We start from the raw sequence: 18,043 nt of genomic DNA on the forward strand, positions 1-18,043 counted from the left end.
AAGAATCCTAAGTAGGAGGAGATCAGACCCTTGCATTCAAAAATCGTGGTGTTTGATGTGATCGATATCTATGTACATATTAGGACCAGGGATTAATGACTGGAGTCATAATTGACCAATCAGATAGCCCACTCAGAATAACTTTCTCAAAGAGCGGCCGTGGACCCAGCCATTGGAGGGACACCTATCAAGGTTAAACCAAGATTGATCAAATTAGTAAGCGGCCTTGGAAGAATGTTGGGTGGAAGAGCTCCTCCAGGAGAACCATTCTCCAGTAAGGAAGCAAGGTTTACTGGAGTGACAGTTCTCTGAAAGCTATATGTAAGGTACCTTCTTGATTATGTTAAGGCGGTCTCTTCTTGATCCCTTGTGTCACTCCATTTTAGTTTAGGACTAATGCACTACTAAGATGCCCTAAACCGACAAAGGTTCAGAGGGTTTTTCATGTCACACGGCAAAAGATAGGACACCACAATATGAAGAGTGCACACGATAAATGCTGCCGGAGACTTTACTTATGAGCTTCATAAGTTTGGAAGAATGAATAATAATAATAATAATAATAATAATAATAATAATAATAATAAGAAGAAGAAGAAGAAGAAGAAAGAGTAAGCCAGGCCATAAAATTGTGGAATATTTACATGAGGCAAATGGGTAGTCCATCTATTGGCCTCATGTAAACCATCACTGGTATCCAGTAACATTTCAGTCCAGTTGGTTGGAATCATTTGACTTTGTAGAAGAGAAGTGCACTTTGGTCAACAGGACTGGAATTTTATTGGACGTCAGTGGTACACTCTACACAGATTTTCTTCAATTCCAGCTTTATATCAAGGTAAACTGTCAATAAAGAGGTTCCTTCTCATTGGAAACTCACTTCTGTTGTCCGGTGGTCCAGTTTCCTAACACCTTATATTTACACAACCACTAGTTTAAAACACAAAATAATTAAAGTTAGGTCTGCTAATTAGTAAGTAAGGTAGTCACACTTGATTGCTTTTAGATATAGGTAAAAGGTCCCTATGACTTCAAACATGTTTGGGTTCAATCCTAATGAACCCACTGATAAAATCAATAATATCTAATCATTACAAGAAAATCAAGAAATCAATATTGATAAAAGGACATGTGGAATTACCCCCGCTCTGTTTGAATTATTTTTTGGATTTTACCCTTCGATCAGATAAAGCTGATAAAACTATAGTAGGTACCTACAGTTTCGTTAGGTCAGATATTTGGACATCTCCGCGACACCAACGGCGACGTGGTAAAACTAGTGTGCTGATACTGTAGGTATTACGTTAAGGCGGTCTCTTCCTGATCTGGATGGCTGACCATCTGGGCGATCGCGTGCTGTAGCTTTTCCCGGCCCCACTCAGAGGTTGACGTGAAGAGGTGGTCACTCAAAACTCCCAATAGGCGGGTAAAACCCTCGTCACTTAAATCTTAGACAACGCTGTTTCCAACAGCTAACCTACGTAAAGCTCTTTGATTTAGCCCCGTGTGGGGCGTAGGTATTAGGTACCTACTTCAAAGTACCTTGATGGATGATGGATCTGTGGTATCAACAGATTCAACACTGGTTTGGGTCTCCAGTGTTGCAGATAGCATTGTCGCCAACCCTCTCGATCTTGAGCTCGTCTCATCCAAACTTCAAATACCATCCCGTATACAATACGATTCTCTTTTCCAACCCACCCTTTAAAATGAAAACAGAGAACCCCGTTCGCCTAGCGTTTCATTCGAGAACTACTGATGGGCTAAGAAGATTTAAAAATAGATTTTCACGTTGAATCTGTGTGTTCTTCTTTCGGAAATATAAGAATTTGTTTTATATCATCTCAAAGAATATTTTAGCATGTCTTTGCCGTTATGTAAACGAGGAGCGGCCGGGACCAGAATGAGATGAGCTGCAAAAAAATACCTCTTATCTAACGTGTATCTTGCAAAAAAGTCTAGGTAACCCCCTGATGTACCTAATAATGTATGGCTTTACCAGGGTACTATATCCTTACGAGCTTAGCTAGGTAGTTGGGTGGGTAGGTACTAGAGTTTTACAACAGTTAACGAGTGATAGGTACCTGCTTTCTTTTTCTTCTCCTTCTTTTAAGTGGTTTGATAGCGGGAACTAACCGTTCCTGCTGAGGTCTTATCGTCCCGAAATCGAAGAGAGAAGGAAGACACGTTATGAGAAAGCCAGTCGTTTCGAGAACGAAAACATTATCCGTTCGGGATAAAATCCGGCCCGGGCGGGAATCGAACCCGCGGTCTAGGGCTTACAAGGCAGACGTACTTCCAACTAAGCCTAACTTTACTAGGCTGGAAAACATAAAGAAAAAATAGGTATCGAGAAAAAAAAAAGTTTCTCAAAAAGTCGATTGCATAAAATAATGCACAACTTTCTTCGTGCATAATAAAAATCATCATGCATGCCTATCGAGAAAAAAAAAAGTTTCTCAAAAAGTCGATTGCATAAAATAATGCACAACTTTCTTCGTGCATAATAAAAATCATCATGCATGATTTTTTTCCTCATACCCTGACTCTCAATACTGAGCGGCCATCTTGAATTTATTTTCAACTCACTGCGGTACGCGCTGACGCTTTGTTTAAATACAACTATTCTCACCTCATCTCTCATCCTTCGGTAGCTCAGTTGGTAGAGCGGTGGACTGTAGCATTCTGAATATTGAAATCCATAGGTCGCTGGTTCAAATCCGGCCCGAAGGAACAAATTTTTGACCTTGATTTTTTTTTTACATCGACTAAGCAATTAATTTTTACTCCGTCCTTCCTTTATTAAATTACAATAGTAATAATAAAAGGTATAGGGACGGACTATTGTATTCGCTTCGGTGTCTGTCTGTGTCCCCATAGAAGGACTTATCCAAACCTGGTCGACCTAGGTATAAATCAAATTAAAGGTCTTTTTACCAGGAACACGAAAATGGTGGTGCAAATTTTGTCCAGAGAACCAAAAAAACTGGTTTTTGGGGGATTGTAATAATAAAAGGTATAGGGACGGACTAGTGTATTCGCTTCGGTGTCTGTCTGACCCCATAGAAGGACTTATCCAAACCTGGTCGACCTAGGTATATATCAAATTAAAGGTCTTTTTACCAGGAACACGAAAATGGTGGTGCAAATTTTGTCCAGAGAACCAAAAAAACTGGTTTTTGGGGGATTTTTTTCACATTTTCTCACACAAATGAGCTCTGATCTTGAAATTTGTCGCGACGACCTTTGAGTTCATCTCAAAGCGAGAAAGTTTTAGATAACACTTCAGTCGATAATTTAAGACCGGTTTTAGCGTCACCTATGTTAAGCTAGAAAAGTACTATTTCTTTTCCTTCTGGAAAAAAATCAGGTGTCTGCCCAAACAGAGGTTAATCATTCTATCTCTTCCATTGTTCAAAGAAAGGTTAATTTAAATACTAAAACATTTAGACCGTGGTATTCTCTCAGCAAAAAAAGAGAGTATATTTATAACATGCGTAGGCAGTTCTACAACGTCTCAAGTTAATGTTGATGTTTGTGCAATGTATGAAAAATAATGAGAGTATATTTATAACATGCGTAGGCAGTTCTACAACGTCTCAAGTTAATGTTGATGTTTGTGCAATGTATGAAAAATAATACCTATTACCTATGGAATAATGAGCGTCCGGGCTAGAAAAATAAATACGAAACTCTCAACTTCTGCCAACAAATTCTGTTCAAAGCGAGATTTACCTATGGAATAATGAGCGTCCGGGCTAGAAAAATAAATACGAAACTCTCAACTTCTGCCAACAAATTCTGTTCAAAGCGAGATATGTATGTACCTTTTTTGAAGCGTTCAAAATAAACGTCTGTTGTTTAGCATAGAGGTGATGGGTACCTACACCGAAATGGCAATCATTTCTTTTCGTCAAGGTTTTAAAACTGATGCTATGAGGAGCAGCGTATTATCTACAACATACTTGGCTTAATACACATTCGTGCCTGGATGTCTGATAACTTGAAGAAATGACCTGACTCTTAAGAATCCTAAGTAGGAGGAGAAACAGACCATTCTATCTCACTCACAATAGACTGACTGCAAAGCGTCAGATCTATACATGATAATGTCCCATAGGAAAAGTTCACATGCGTGACCTCATTCCTGTTCAATAAAACCGTATCATCATTCCTACTTGGCTCAATACACATTCGTGCCTGGATGTCTGATAACTTGAAGAAATGACCTGACTCTTAAGAATCCTAAGTAGGAGGAGATCAGACCCTTGCATTCAAAAATCGTGGTGTTTGATGTGATCGATATCTATGTACATAGGACCAGGGATTAATGACTGGAGTCATAATCTGAGTTACCTACCTGCTTGGTTTAAGGTAAACCGATTAGATCAAGCAATCTGATTGCGTTATTAGGAAACATTAAAAGGAATAAAGGGAGAACGGGCTCTAGTCTTGATTTTAAATCATTAGGTACATGAAAGTAAAATCAAAAATCAAATCAATAATAATAATAAACTGAATATTAAACAAATTAGGTAGGTACATACCTAGGTACTGATTTTCTTTAACCACGATCGAATAAACTACGGGCTAAAAAATTCCCGGAGGGACGGGCTCAGCTTGTTACTTTCTATATTATTTATTATTAGGAAACATTAAAAGGAATAAAGGGAGAACGGGCTCTAGTCTTGATTTAGGTACATAGGTATACTGATTTTCTTTAACCACGATCGAATAAACTACGGGCTAAAAAATTCCCGGAGGGACGGGCTCAGCTTGTTACTTTCTATATTATTTTCTTTTATTTTTCATTGTTGGTACCTACCTATAACCAACAAATAAGCCTGGGGCGCCGCGCCACGAACATTATCCCATTAGGATAAAATCCGCTCCGGGCGGGAATCGAACCTGCGGCCTAGCGCTTACAACGTAGACGCGCTACCAACCACGCTAACTAGGCTGGCTAGATTTTCCTTGAATAACCTAGTTTCCAAAGACTGGATAATAATAATTTGGCTGATCCAAGTATATAGGTCACTAATGTGTCCGAAAAACACGGACAAAGGAATATCAGGGCGGAAAACGCTCTAGTAATCTCGTTTCTTTTAATTTTAACATTTAAAACAAAAAAAAAGTTGTTATTCGGTAGAATGCAAGACTGACATAATTATTTTAATTGCGGGAATCGTTTTCGAAATGAACATTTGAACATCTACCTGTTCCCTCTCTCCCCCTTGAGCTCCTGGGAGAGGTAAAAATAAACTGTGGGATATGAACTATTGAACATTAGGGTTTTAGAGAGGAACTGGGGTAGTAACAGTGTTTACTTTATACATATGTACTGCTCACATAGGACTGTAAAGTCCTTTTGCCAACCTAGTTTGCTTGGGCTACCAACCATCCAACCACGCTAACTAGGCTGGCTAGATTTTCCTTGAATACCCTAGTTTCCAACGACTGGATAATAATAATTTGGCTGATCCAAATATGTATATAGGTCACTAATGTGTCCGAAAAACACGGACAAAGGAATATCAGGGCGGAAAACGCTCTAGTAATCTCGTTTCTTTTAATTTTAACATTTAAAACAAAAAAAAAGTCGTTATTCGGTAGAATGCAAGACTGACATAATTATTTTAATTGCGGGAATCGTTTTTGAAATGAACATGTGAACATCTACCTGTTCCCTCTCTCCCCCTTGAGCTCCTGGGAGAGGTAAAAATAAACTGTGGGATATGAACTATATTGAACATTAGGGTTTTAGAGGGAACTGGGGTAGTAACAGTGTTTACTTTATACATATGTACTGCTCACATAGGACTGTAAAGTCCTTTTGCCAACCTAGTTTGCTTGGTTGGTAGCGTGTTTGCCTTCTAAGTGCTAGGCCGCGGGGTCGATTCCCGCCCGGTTGGTAGTTTTGACACCTCCACCAGAAATTGTTGGGAGTTTTGACATCTCCACCAAGAAATTGTTAGGAGTTTTGACATCTCCACCAGAAATCTCTTCGTGATTTGGCGCAAGTACTCGTGCGCTAGGAATTAGGAGTTTAGTCATCTCCACTAAAAAATGTTAGGAGTTCATCATCTTCGCAAGATATCATTGAAAGTTTTCGTATTCATAATTTTACGAAGATCATTTGGAACTATGGATACTCGTGCGCTAGGAATTAGGAGTTTAGTCATCTCCACTAAAAAAATGTTAGGAGTTCATCATCTTCGCAAGATATCATTGAAAGTTTTCGTATTCATAATTTTACGAAGATCATTTGGAACTAATAAAGATCTTCACAAATGGACGGCTTTAGGTCGCGGGTTCGGAAAGAACTTGATCCTAAACAAATGAGGTCCGTTCTCGGAACGGCTGGATTTTTTTCTCTCCTCTTCTACTTCGGGGTGATATTATTACCTCGAAAGAGAGAGGTAGAAAAAATGGGTATCATGAATATTCATGAAGTATGGAACACCCTGTAAAAAGGTAGGTAGGTACTTCTCTACATGAAAATTTACTTCACAATTTTAATTTTCTGCCCGTGTCTTCGTGCATGCGAACAGTGCTTGCTTGATGGTTTCAGGTATTAGATTTTTCTAAAAAGAAAAAAAAAAATCTACTGGCAATCGTACAAAACATCTTCACCTAACCTAAACTGACAAGGTAACCGGTAAGAAAATGTACAAGGAATTTTCAATTTTTGAAAAAAAAAAAAAAGACAAGATAAAAAAGGTAGGTATACGTTGTCCCAGGGCTGCACGCAATAATGGACACGTATATTGATTGTGTTCCCTCCGTAACGATAAATCAAAGAAGTAAAGTCAATAACTGTGAAGACACTTTTTTTAGAGAGATTTGACAGAGGAAACTGTAACTGCTAAGGTCTTATCGTCCGAAAATGAACAGAGAAGGAAGACAGGATAGGAGAAAGCCAGCCGTTCCGAGGACGAACATTATCCCGTCAGGATAAAATCCGCCCCGGGCGGGAATCGAACTATTAGACCATATTTCTGCCCCAATTTCAATCGTCAGTTTTACTTAAGCAGTCCATGCAATATTGGAGGAACCAATGTGCTGTCAATAGCACACCGCGCTGATAGCAGTAGGTATATGGGAACTTAAATCACTTGATTTATTACTCTCCCAAATGTTTTCCATTGTTTTTATAATTAAAAATAAAAATGAATAAATAATGCGACAAATAAAAGAGAATTAAAATTTAAGAAGATGGCACGAGATGTGAAAAATGTGGCCGTTCTGCGATAACGCCAAGAGTTTTTCTTATTTTTTTCGTTGAAATTTTCGATGGTCAGTTTTTACTACCAAAACACATTGAGGTCTCTACTTTATGAGAGGTACGAAGGAAACTATAACAACGGATGTCTGATGGTCCCGAAATCGAAGGGAAAAGGGAGACAGGACAGGAGAAAGCTAGCCGTTCCGAGAACGAAACTCGAGATGAAGTTCGCCCCGGGCGGGAATCGAACCCACAACCTAGCGCTTACAAGGCAGACGCCCTACCCTCTAAGCTAACTAGGCTGGATGATTATAATATTTATAATTTATTTCATAATGATTTTCCTTTCGAGAAACTTTCGGAAACGAACAGGTTCCCTTTTTGAAACTGAAATGGCGTCTGTACCAAACCCTTCGGAAATCCAAGAAGGCGCGTATTCGGTTCCGTTTCCGAAAGTTTCCCGAAAGGAAAATACACCTAAACTAATCGTCATCAAAAGATTTTTATTAAATATGTTTATATTTTTTCGTTTTTTCTCGGCCATTTATTCTTGCACAAATAAGTCTTTGAAGGGGCTCGTATATTTTATCAGGGGATTTCGTTGTTATGAGCAGAAATTTTTGGCAATGTTTTATCTTCCTAGTCTGAAGTCCAAGCAGAGATGTGAAAAATGTGGCCGTTCTGCGAAAGCGCCAAGAGAGTTTTCTTCTTTTTTCGTTGAAATTTTCGATGGTCAGTTTTTAGTACCAAAACACATTTTGAGATCCTTGGTTTCTAAGAGGTTTTAAGGAGGAAAGTGTAACAACGGATGTCTGATGGTCCCGAAAGTGAAGTGACAAGGGAGATAGGATAGGAGACACCGAGAAAGTTAGCCATTCGAAAACGAAACTTGTCACCTTAGGTTGAAGTTCGCCTCGGGCGGGATTCGAAGCCGTGACCTACCGCTTGCAAAGCAGAAGCGCTACCCTCCAAGCTAACTAGGCTGGATGTTTATAAAGATTTTCCTTTCGAGAAACTTTTCGAGAACCGGTTTCCTTTAGGAAACTGAAATGGCGTCTCTAAACCATAAAAGATTTTTTCGTTTTTTCTCGGCCATTTATTCTTGCACAAATAGGTTTTCGAAGGGGCTCGTATATTTTATCAGGGGATTTCGTTGTTATGAGCAGAAATTTTTGGCAATGTTTTATCTTCCTAGTCTGAAGTCCAAGAATATTTCTGTGTTTAAATTTTCACTAAATGTTCGGGATAAAATTCCATACCTCGGATGGGACTGAACCTACGCCCTCCTGATTACTAGGCGAGCGTTTTGACCACTACACCACCATATTTCTGTATTTAAAATTTCACAAAATATTCGGGATAAAATTCCATACCTCGGATGGGACTGAACCTACGCCCTCCTGATTACTAGGCGAGCGTTTTGACCACTACACCACCGAGGCAGGCTATAATAGCGTGTTAGCTGTTATCAGATAAGACATACTGATGAGCACACACGCGGACGAAACTATGCAAGTCATGTGACCAGGGGAGACAAAAATAACATTCGCCCAAACTGCTCCACTGTGAGAGAGAAGGAGGGGAGAGAGAGAGAAGAGGGGAGAGAAGAGAGGAAGATAATAAAACGACAGAAAGAAGAGGGAGGGGAGGAGGAGGAGAGAGAGAAGGAGGAGAGGAAAGAGAGAGAGAGAAAAGTAACAGAAAGAAAAGAGAGAGGGAGAGAGGAGACTAGGAGAGAACGAGGACGAGGATGGAGGAGGAGGCGGGAGAGAGAGAGAGAGAGAGAGAGAGAGAGGAAAGAGAGAAGGAGGCGGAGGGAGGGAGGGAGAAAAGAGAGGAAAATAAGAAAGCGACAGAAAGAAGAGGAGGAGGAGAGAGGGAGGGGGAGAAGAGGAAAGAGAGAGAGAGAGAGAGAAGGGGAAGAGAGAGAGAGTGAGCAAGGAAAATGGGAAAAGTGAGAAAGGCGAGAGAGGAGAGGATGAAATCCCGAAGGTATTTTATACCACTTAAGACAAGATTTCACCAAACCCCCCTTTTATCAAAATTCCCCTTAGGAATACCTAATAATAATAATAATAGTGCTTATTTATACTGCTCGCATAGGACTGAAAAGTCCCTTTACTCCAGCAGTAGGCTACTACCATTATTGTGGTCAAATTCTCAAATTGTATTGAGGATAAAATTCCATAACTCGGCTGGGATTGAACCCACGCCCTCCTGTTTACCAGGCGAGCGCCTTGACCACTACACCACAGAATGAGCTTTTTTTTCTTTTGGTAACAAGGGACCTTTTTAGTCCTCTTTGAGTACCATTCTAGTAAGTATAAGAGCTATTATTATCTATTAAGGCCCGCTGGCTCCTATTATACGTAAACAAGGTGAATTAGAATAACCGTGTGATAGGTAGGTATACGTTGTCCCAGGGCTGCACGCAATAATGGACACGTATATTGATTGTGCTCTCTCCGTAACGATAAATCAAAGAAGTAAAGTCAACTGTGAAGACACTTTTTTTTTAGGAGATTTGACAGAGGAAACTGTAACTGCTAAGGTCCTGTCGTCCGAAATCGAACAGAGAAGGAAGACGGTATAGGAGAAAGCCAGCCGTTCCGAGAACGAACATTATCCCGTCAGGATAAAATCCGCCCCGGGCGGGAATCGAACTATTAGACCATATTTCTGCCCCAATTTCAATCGTCAGTTTTACTTAAGCAGTCCATGCAATATTGGAGGAACCAATGTGCTGTCAATAGCACACCGCGCTGATAGCAGTAGGTATATGGGAACTTAAATCACTTGATTTATTACTCTCCCAAATGTTTTCCATTGTTTTTATAATTAAAAATAAAAATGAATAAATAATGCGACAAATAAAAGAGAATTAAAATTTAAGAAGATGGCACGAGATGTGAATTGAACTAAGTGTTGAGTGTTATAAAATCAAAGACTTTGCCCTCTTGTAGGTATTAACGGAGGTCTTATCGTCCCGAAATCGAAGAGAGAAGGAAGACAGGATAGGAGAAAGCCAACCGTTCAGAGAACGAGCATTATCCGTTCAGAATAAAATCCACCCCGGGCGGGAATTGAACCCGCGACGTAGCGCTTATTAAGGTGGATTTCCACCAACGCGACCTCTGTCGTGCGACGTGACCTGTTTTCACTTGCAACATTTGTCGCGCGACGTGACCTGTTAAAAATTAAAGCACTCCCCGACAAAATCGCGAGATATAGGTAAGGTCCCTATGACTTCAAACATGTTTGGGTTCAATCCTAATGAACCCACTGATAAAATCAATGATATCTAATCATTACAAGAAAATCAAGAAATCAATATTGATAAAAGGACATGTGGAATTACCCCCGCTCTGTTTGAATTATTTTTGTATTTTACCCTTCGATTAGATAAAGCTGATAAAACTATAGTAGGTACCTTACAGTTTCGTTAGGTCAGATATTTGGACATCTCCGCGACACCAACGCCGACGTAGTAAAACTAGTGTGCTGATACTGTAGGTATTATGTTAAGGCGGTCTCTTCCTGATCCCTTGTGTGCCGCGTCCATCTTAGTTTAGGACAATTGCACTAAATAGGACTATACTATAGGTAAGTCGCGGTGTCGATTTAGAATCAAGAAAGAATCGGGATAGAAGGACAGTCAGTCCTGATTCTTGTTAGCGCCGATACCACATTAAATTCACCAGTCCTTGAAGGATCACTAACGTTAAGCAACGTGGTGTTTGGTATCCGAATGGATGACCATCTGGGCGATCGCGTACTGCTAGCTTTTCCCGGCCCCACTCAGAGGTTGACGTGAAGAGGTGGTCACTCAAAACTCCCAATAGGCGGGTAAAACCCTCGTCACTAAAATCTTAGACAACGCTGTTTCCAACAGCTAACCTACGTAAAGCTCTTTGATTTAGCCCCGTGTGGGGCATAGGTATTAGGTACCTACTTCAAAGTACCTTGATGGATGATGGATCTGTGGTATCAACAGATTCAACACTGGTTTGGGTCTCCAGTGTTAAACAATAACGAATGTAAATAATACACCAGGTATGTTTATTGTTATTTTTGAAAAGTTTAGAATAGTTTAGATAGATGGAACTCTGCCGAGGTCTTATCGTCCCGAAAGCGAAGAGAGAAGAAAGACAGGACCTATCCTGCCAGAAAGGCACTGGCTTTAAGCCAGCCTTTCCAAGGACGAACCTTATCCGTTCAGGATAAAAAATAATAATAATAATAATAATAAAAAATCTGTCGATTTTGAAATTTCAAAATTTAATAATTTTTAAATACAGTACTGTACAAAACTAGGTACTGTAGTTTTTCTTCCATAATTATAATCCATGTGGCTATAAATAAAAGAACGATTTTTTTTCTATTGGGGAAAAAATTAATGAGGAAAACGAATAAATTTCTTTGTGATTAAAAATAAATAAATAAAATAATAATAATCAAAATTAAATAAAAATATGAGGAAAATTGACTATTTTCTCAACTCTAAAAAAAAAAAAAAAAAAAAAAAAAAAAAAAGTGAAAATGATTAGAATATTTCATAGCCGAGAGAATGTGAGAAGTGACCTGATATTATGATTTCTTTGACATTCAAAATTTCTACAAGATGTGCTCTGCTCTCCCCTAGGGGTGTCCAAAGTGGGGTCACCAAACGTTGCTCAAACAAGGACCCTAGTTAGAGACTTTGTCTTGCTCAGGCAGGTACAAATACGGACTCAGGGGACTCTATTTCCACACATTTCCGCTTTTTGAAAATTTGGACCGATTGCAATAGGTAAACTTCGCTATACATGCTTGTAATAGAAAGTGAAAAAAGCCAGACTTTAACCTAAACAGATACGGTTCGTTCTCGGAACGGCTGGCTTTCTCCTATCCTGTCATCCTTTTATCATTGATTACGGGCTGATAAGATTTCAATAGTTACAATCACCTCTTTCAAACCTCTTGGAAAATTTACATAATTATGTCAAAGATTAATTGAAAAAATAATAGGTATTCCATTTGCCCATTTTATTCCAGGGTACCCACATTGGTCAGTGCTCCTCTGAGTTGCCCAGTATTTAGCTGGTGACTTTATTTTTAGTGCCTCACATACCTATGTCAAAAATTAATTGAAAAAATAATAGGTATTCCGTATGCCCATTTTATTCCAGGGTACCCACATTGGTCAGTGCTCCTCTGAGTTGCCCAGTATTTAGCTGGTGACTTTATTTTTAGTGCCTCACCAGAGAAAATGGACCTCGCTTTTTTTCCGCGTTGTTTTAACCCATTGATGACCCAATGGGCACAGCTCGCAGCACGCGATTACCCCAATGGTCAGAGATCCGGATATCAGTCTTGTGCCACGTTCTTTAATTTCAGTAATCGTTTGGAAACTGGTACAGTCAACATATATGCTATCGCCGCTGGGTGGATAAGAAATTGTCTACCCTAGATAATTATTATCAAGGGCGAATTTAGTGCCTTAAATCAATAAAAAAAGAGCTTCTAAAAAAAAAAAAAAAACAGGAAAAAAATCAGCACGCGAATACCCCAATGGTCAGAGATCCGGATATCAGTCTTGTGCCACGTTCTTTGATTTCAGTAGTCGTTTGGAAACTGGTACAGTCAACATGCTATCGCCGCTGGGTAAATTATCAAGGGCGAATTTAGTGCCTTAAATCAATAAAAAAGAGCTTTTACAAAAAAAAAGGTAAAAAAATTCAGTCCCGGCTGTCGAAAAAATCGCAGGTTAACAAACCCCCTTTGACAAGGAAAACTGACACATTGCCCAAGGTAATTTCTAATCAAAAAAGTTCCAATTCTTTTTCAGTCACGGTTCACGAAAAACTCAGTGGGTCGACATAGTTAAACCACTTTCAACCCACACCACTGACCCACTGTCAGGGAATCTCATGCGAGTGGAAGATTTGCCAAAATTTTCGTGACTTGGTGCGTATTTAATTTTTCAGTCACGGTTCACGAAAAACTCAGTGGGTCGACATAGTTAAACCACTTTCAACTTTCAACCCACACCACTGACCCACTGTCAGGGAATCTCATGCGAGTGGAAGATTTGCCAAAATTTTCGTGACTTGGTGCGTATTTATAGTTTATTTTCAACTGTATAGAGGTACTGGGCAAAATGAGAATATAGGTACGGTTATCATTATCTAGGTATTAGTTTATTTATTTTTCCCCGAGGTAGATATACAGGGTCGCCCCGGGGTAAAATAACCCCGGAGTACAGAGTGAAATTGAAAAAAGTAAAAAAAAAAAAAAATATTTTTTATTTTTTTTTTATTAAATCACAAATACCTACTTTAGAGACTACCAACGTAGGACTGAGACAGTTAGAATAGAATAGAATATACCTTGTTTATCCTGCCAGAATGAGACTGAAAAGTCCCTTTACTCCCGCAGTCTAAACAAGGTCTTACTACAGAGTGAAATTGGAAAAAAAAAACTTTTTTTTTTCTTAAATCACAAATATTTTAGAGACTACCAACGTAGGACTGAGGCAGTTCAACTCCGTACATAAAAAGTTTCAGTCTCATTCGAGCAGGATAAACAAGGTGTATTCTAAAAAGTCCACTCCGAGGCTTAGGTGTAGGGGCAAACAGCCCGAAAAGTTGGGTTAAGCTTAAACAAATCTACGAAAAGTTGGGTTAAGCTTAAACAAATCTACGAAAAGTTGGGTTAAGCTTAAACGAGTCTACGAATCTCTAGAACTGAGAAGTCCCTTTTTGTCAGCAGTTTCAATAAAGTCTCATTTATTGGGTAAATTTCTATTTGTTACAGGATCACAGACTTTAATTTTACCATCATGAAGGTTTTTTTATGTCCGATTCCTGGGTTCGAGTGATCACGGTTTATTTTATCTTGAGTCGGAGTTAGGCTAGGATCGAAGGTCGGGCCTCCGTTGTGGACGCCTCCTTACGGTCACTGCTAATTACTTTCTATTACTAGTGTATAGCGGAGCTATACTAGTCTTTTCTTCTTTTCTAACTAGTGGTTGACCCGTAGAGGAGGAGAACTATCGATAGTCGGCGCCATCGATAGTTATCGATAGTTTTTTAATTACATATTTTCCTTGTTTCTAAAGGTCTTATCCCCCAGAAAGACCTGTGGCGCTCACAACAACACTCAACACAAAATATAATCTTACATAGAAAACGCAGGTTCTCGTTTCTACACAATTTCCATCTCTGAAGTATAAAAATATCACTTCCAAATTCTTGGCCAGCACCTGAGAGCTATGTCTAACTGATGAGTTCAAATAAGAACGAAACGCGTCTTAGGCTTTCTTTCTTAGGTGTAGGGGCAAACAGCCCGAAAAGTTGGGTTAAGCCTAAACGAGTCTACGAATCTCTAGAACTGAGAAGTCCCTTTTTGTCTACAGTTTCAATAAAGTCTCGTTTATTGGGTAAATTTCTATTTGTTACAGGATCACAGACTATAATTTTACATGAAGGTTTTTATTTTTATGTCCAACTCCTGGGTTCGAGTGATCACGGTTTATTTTATCTTGATTCGGAGTTAGGCTAGGATCGAAAGTCGGGCCTCCGTTGTGGACGCCTCCTTAGGGTCACTGCTAATTACTTTCTATTACTAGTGTATAGCGGAGCTATACTAGTTTTTTCTTCTTTTCTAACTAGTGGTTGACCCGTAGAGGAGAACTATCGATAGTCGGCGCCATCGATAGTTAAGTTTTTTTATTACATATTTTCCTTGTTTCTAAAGGTCTTATCCCCCAAAAAGACCTGACCTAACCTAATTTAAAGAAAATTATTAACTGTACACGTATTAATTTCAGTAACTTGTTCTCTTCACTGGTGTTTTTCAATTTCCGCGGCACAAGCTCTGCTTATACGGATGGGTATAAAAAAATGTATTCATATAAAAAAAATGTATGTTCTGAGAGTTTTGTCGATCAAAAAATGAATGGAAACTTGAAAAATTAAATTAAATCAAATTAAATTCTTCACAAAGTGACGTCAGAATCTATCTGTAGGATAGATCTGTCTTCCGATATAAAGCTAGAGGTCCATAGATATCACAATCAAAGGTTCAAGGTATCGGATGACGTCATAGTTTAGGTTTAGACAGTACGAGGTAACCAAGAGCCACTCCACCAATCAGAGAAGAGAGAACCCCGAGTCTGTAACAAAAAGCAAAAAACCAGTAACTTGGTCTCTTCACTGGTGTTTTTCAATTTCCGCGGCACAAGCTCTGCTTATACGGATGGGTATAAAAAAATGTAGGTATTCATATAAAAAAAATGTGTGTTCTGAGAGTTTTGTCGATCTAAAAATGAATGGAAACTTGAAAAATTAAATTAAATTCTTCACAAAGTGACGTCAGAATCTATCAGTAGGATAGATCTGTCTTCCGATATAAAGCTAGAGGTCCATAGATATCACAATCGAAGGTTCAAGGTATCGGATGACGTCACAGTTTAGGTTTAGACAGTACGAGGTAACCAAGAGCCACTCCACCAATCAGAGAAGAGAGAACCCCGAGTCTGTAACAAAAAGCAAAAAAAAAAAACTCAATGGTGTAGTAGTCAAGAAACTGGCCTCGTAATTAGTAGGACGCGGGTTCAACCCCAGCCGAGGTCTGGAACTTTATCATCATATCCTCAACATAGTTTGATTCTAGATTTTACCATTTTAATAGCAGCCTACTCTTCTTCTTTTTCTTCGCCTTTTCCCGTGTTTAGACAGGGTTGGCGTTTTTCATCTATCAGCCCTAGCTTTTGGTTGGTTCGTTGAAGTATTTTGCTCACCATACAAAGGATTTTAATTCAAGCATGGTTTTTATTATAAAACGTACACCTATTCTGAATCAAGTACATAAGACCTTGTTTAGACTGTGGGAGTTAAGGGACTTTTCAATCTCATTCTGGCAAAATGGAACTTAACAGGCTGTTAGCTTAAAAGGCCTGTTAAGGACTGAAATATAGGTGAAATCCACCCTAAGTTGCTAAGACTTTGTAGAAACTTTTCTTTATAAAAATGTAGATCAAAAGCCTCCTTAGAACGAACTTCGAGAAATGTACAGCTCGGCCGTTATTCAAGACTTTAGTTTGGAAAAAACTCAAAAATGTTCACTCTTCGCAGGACTCAAGTTTTCAGCCCAAGTCAATCAAACTTTGCAGAGAGGTTCTTTATAAAATATAGATCAATAGGGGAGAGAGAGAGAGTAGATAGACAAAGAGAAAGGAGAGAGAAAAAGAGAGAGCTTGGGGAGAAGAGGACAGAGGGGGGGAGGAGAGAGAGAAGGCAAGAGAAGATAGGAAAATTAGAGAGTATTTTTTTCGTGCAAGATACAGGGATGGCCGATTTTCGCGAATGTATTGTAAATTGAGTGTGAAAAATTAAAACACGCTCCTGTCAGAAAATAGAAAAGAGAAAAATGGACCGAAATATGGGAAGCTAAGAGTGTGAGAGAGAACGGGGAAGAGGGAGAGAAAAAATAGAAGAGAGTGATATAGATTAGGAAGGAGAGGGGGAGAGATGAGGAGAGAGAGAGTCAGAGAGCCTAAGAACAACAGAGAGGATTTATACACTGGTCTTTGGTACCTAATACCTACCTCAATGGTGTAGTAGTCAAGAAACTGGCCTCGTAATTAGTAGGACGCGGGTTCAACCCCCGCCGAGGTCTGAAACTTTATCATCATATCCTCAACATAGTTTGATTCTAAATTTTACCACATAATAGCAGCCTACTCTTCTTCTTTTTCTTCGCCTTTTCCCGTGTTTAGACAGGGTTGGCGTTTTTCATCTATCAGCCCTAGCTTTTGGGCTGACAATTGATTTTGGCTACAAAAATTTTACTAGTGGATGCCCTTCGCACTCAACCTTTGCTATTTCTTTAGCAAGGGGAATTTCAGGCTGGTATACTCCTTGTTTAAAGTCCCCCAGCCAGACTAAGCTGGTCTACTCCCTGTTAAACGACCCCCAGCCCCCAAAGACAACATCAGAAGAAGGCTACTATTACATATTTCTGTGTTTCACAAAATGTTCGGGATAAAATTCCATACCTCGGATGGGACTGAACCTACGCCCTCCTGATTACTAGGCGAGCGTTTTGACCACTACACCACGATGGCCGATTTTCGCGAATGTATTGTAAATTGAGTGTGAAAAATTAAAACACGCTCCTGTCTGAAAATATAAAAGAGAAAAATGGACCAAAATATGGGAAGCTAAGAGTGTGAGCGAGAACGGGGAAGAGGGAGAAAAAAAAAATAGAAGAGAGTGATATAGATTAGGAAGGAGAGGGGGAGAGATGAGGAGAGAGAGAGTCAGAGAGCCTAAGAACAACAGAGAGAAAGAGAGAAGAAATGTGTTAAGAGAGAGGACAGAAAGAGAGAAAGACAAAGAGGAGAGGAGGGGTGAGATTGGGATAGATTAGGAATAAGAGGAACGGAGAAAGAAAGAAAGAGGGAGGGAGGGAGAGAGAGAGCGAGAGAGAGAAAATTGTAAGACATACACATGTCCAAGAATATTGTAATTTTGAAGGAAATTCTTTTTTGGCAAACTTCAAAAAACTCGAAACTATTTTTCATTTTAAAATGACATTGGGTGGAAGAGGAAGAGCTCATTTCTGAGAATCCTACCACGTTAAATAACACCAATGGGAAAAGTGGACCTTGCTTCGTTCACAAAGATAGCGGGTTCGATTCCCGCCCGGGGCGGATTTTATCCTGATGGTATAATGTTCGTTCTCGGAATGGCTGGTTTTCTCCTATCCTGTCTTCCTTCTCTCTTCGATTTCGAGACGATAAGACCATAGCAGTTACAGTTCCCTCTGTCAAAC

The 18,043-nt window shown here is 39.4% G+C and overlaps 1 non-coding gene across 1 annotated transcript; it reads left to right on the forward strand.

Annotated features, from left to right (window-relative positions):
• Positions 1 to 2,644: 2,644 nt before the first annotated feature.
• On the forward strand, positions 2,645 to 2,733 carry Trnay-gua. Its single transcript is given in 2 exon segments — positions 2,645 to 2,681; positions 2,698 to 2,733. It is a non-coding gene; the product is annotated as a tRNA-Tyr (tRNA).
• The last annotated feature ends 15,310 nt before the right edge of the window (positions 2,734 to 18,043 follow it).

The sequence above is a fragment of the Diaphorina citri genome, unplaced genomic scaffold (assembly GCF_000475195.1).
Source record: "Diaphorina citri unplaced genomic scaffold, Diaci psyllid genome assembly version 1.1 scaffold2618, whole genome shotgun sequence".
Lineage (NCBI taxonomy): Eukaryota > Metazoa > Arthropoda > Insecta > Hemiptera > Psyllidae > Diaphorina > Diaphorina citri.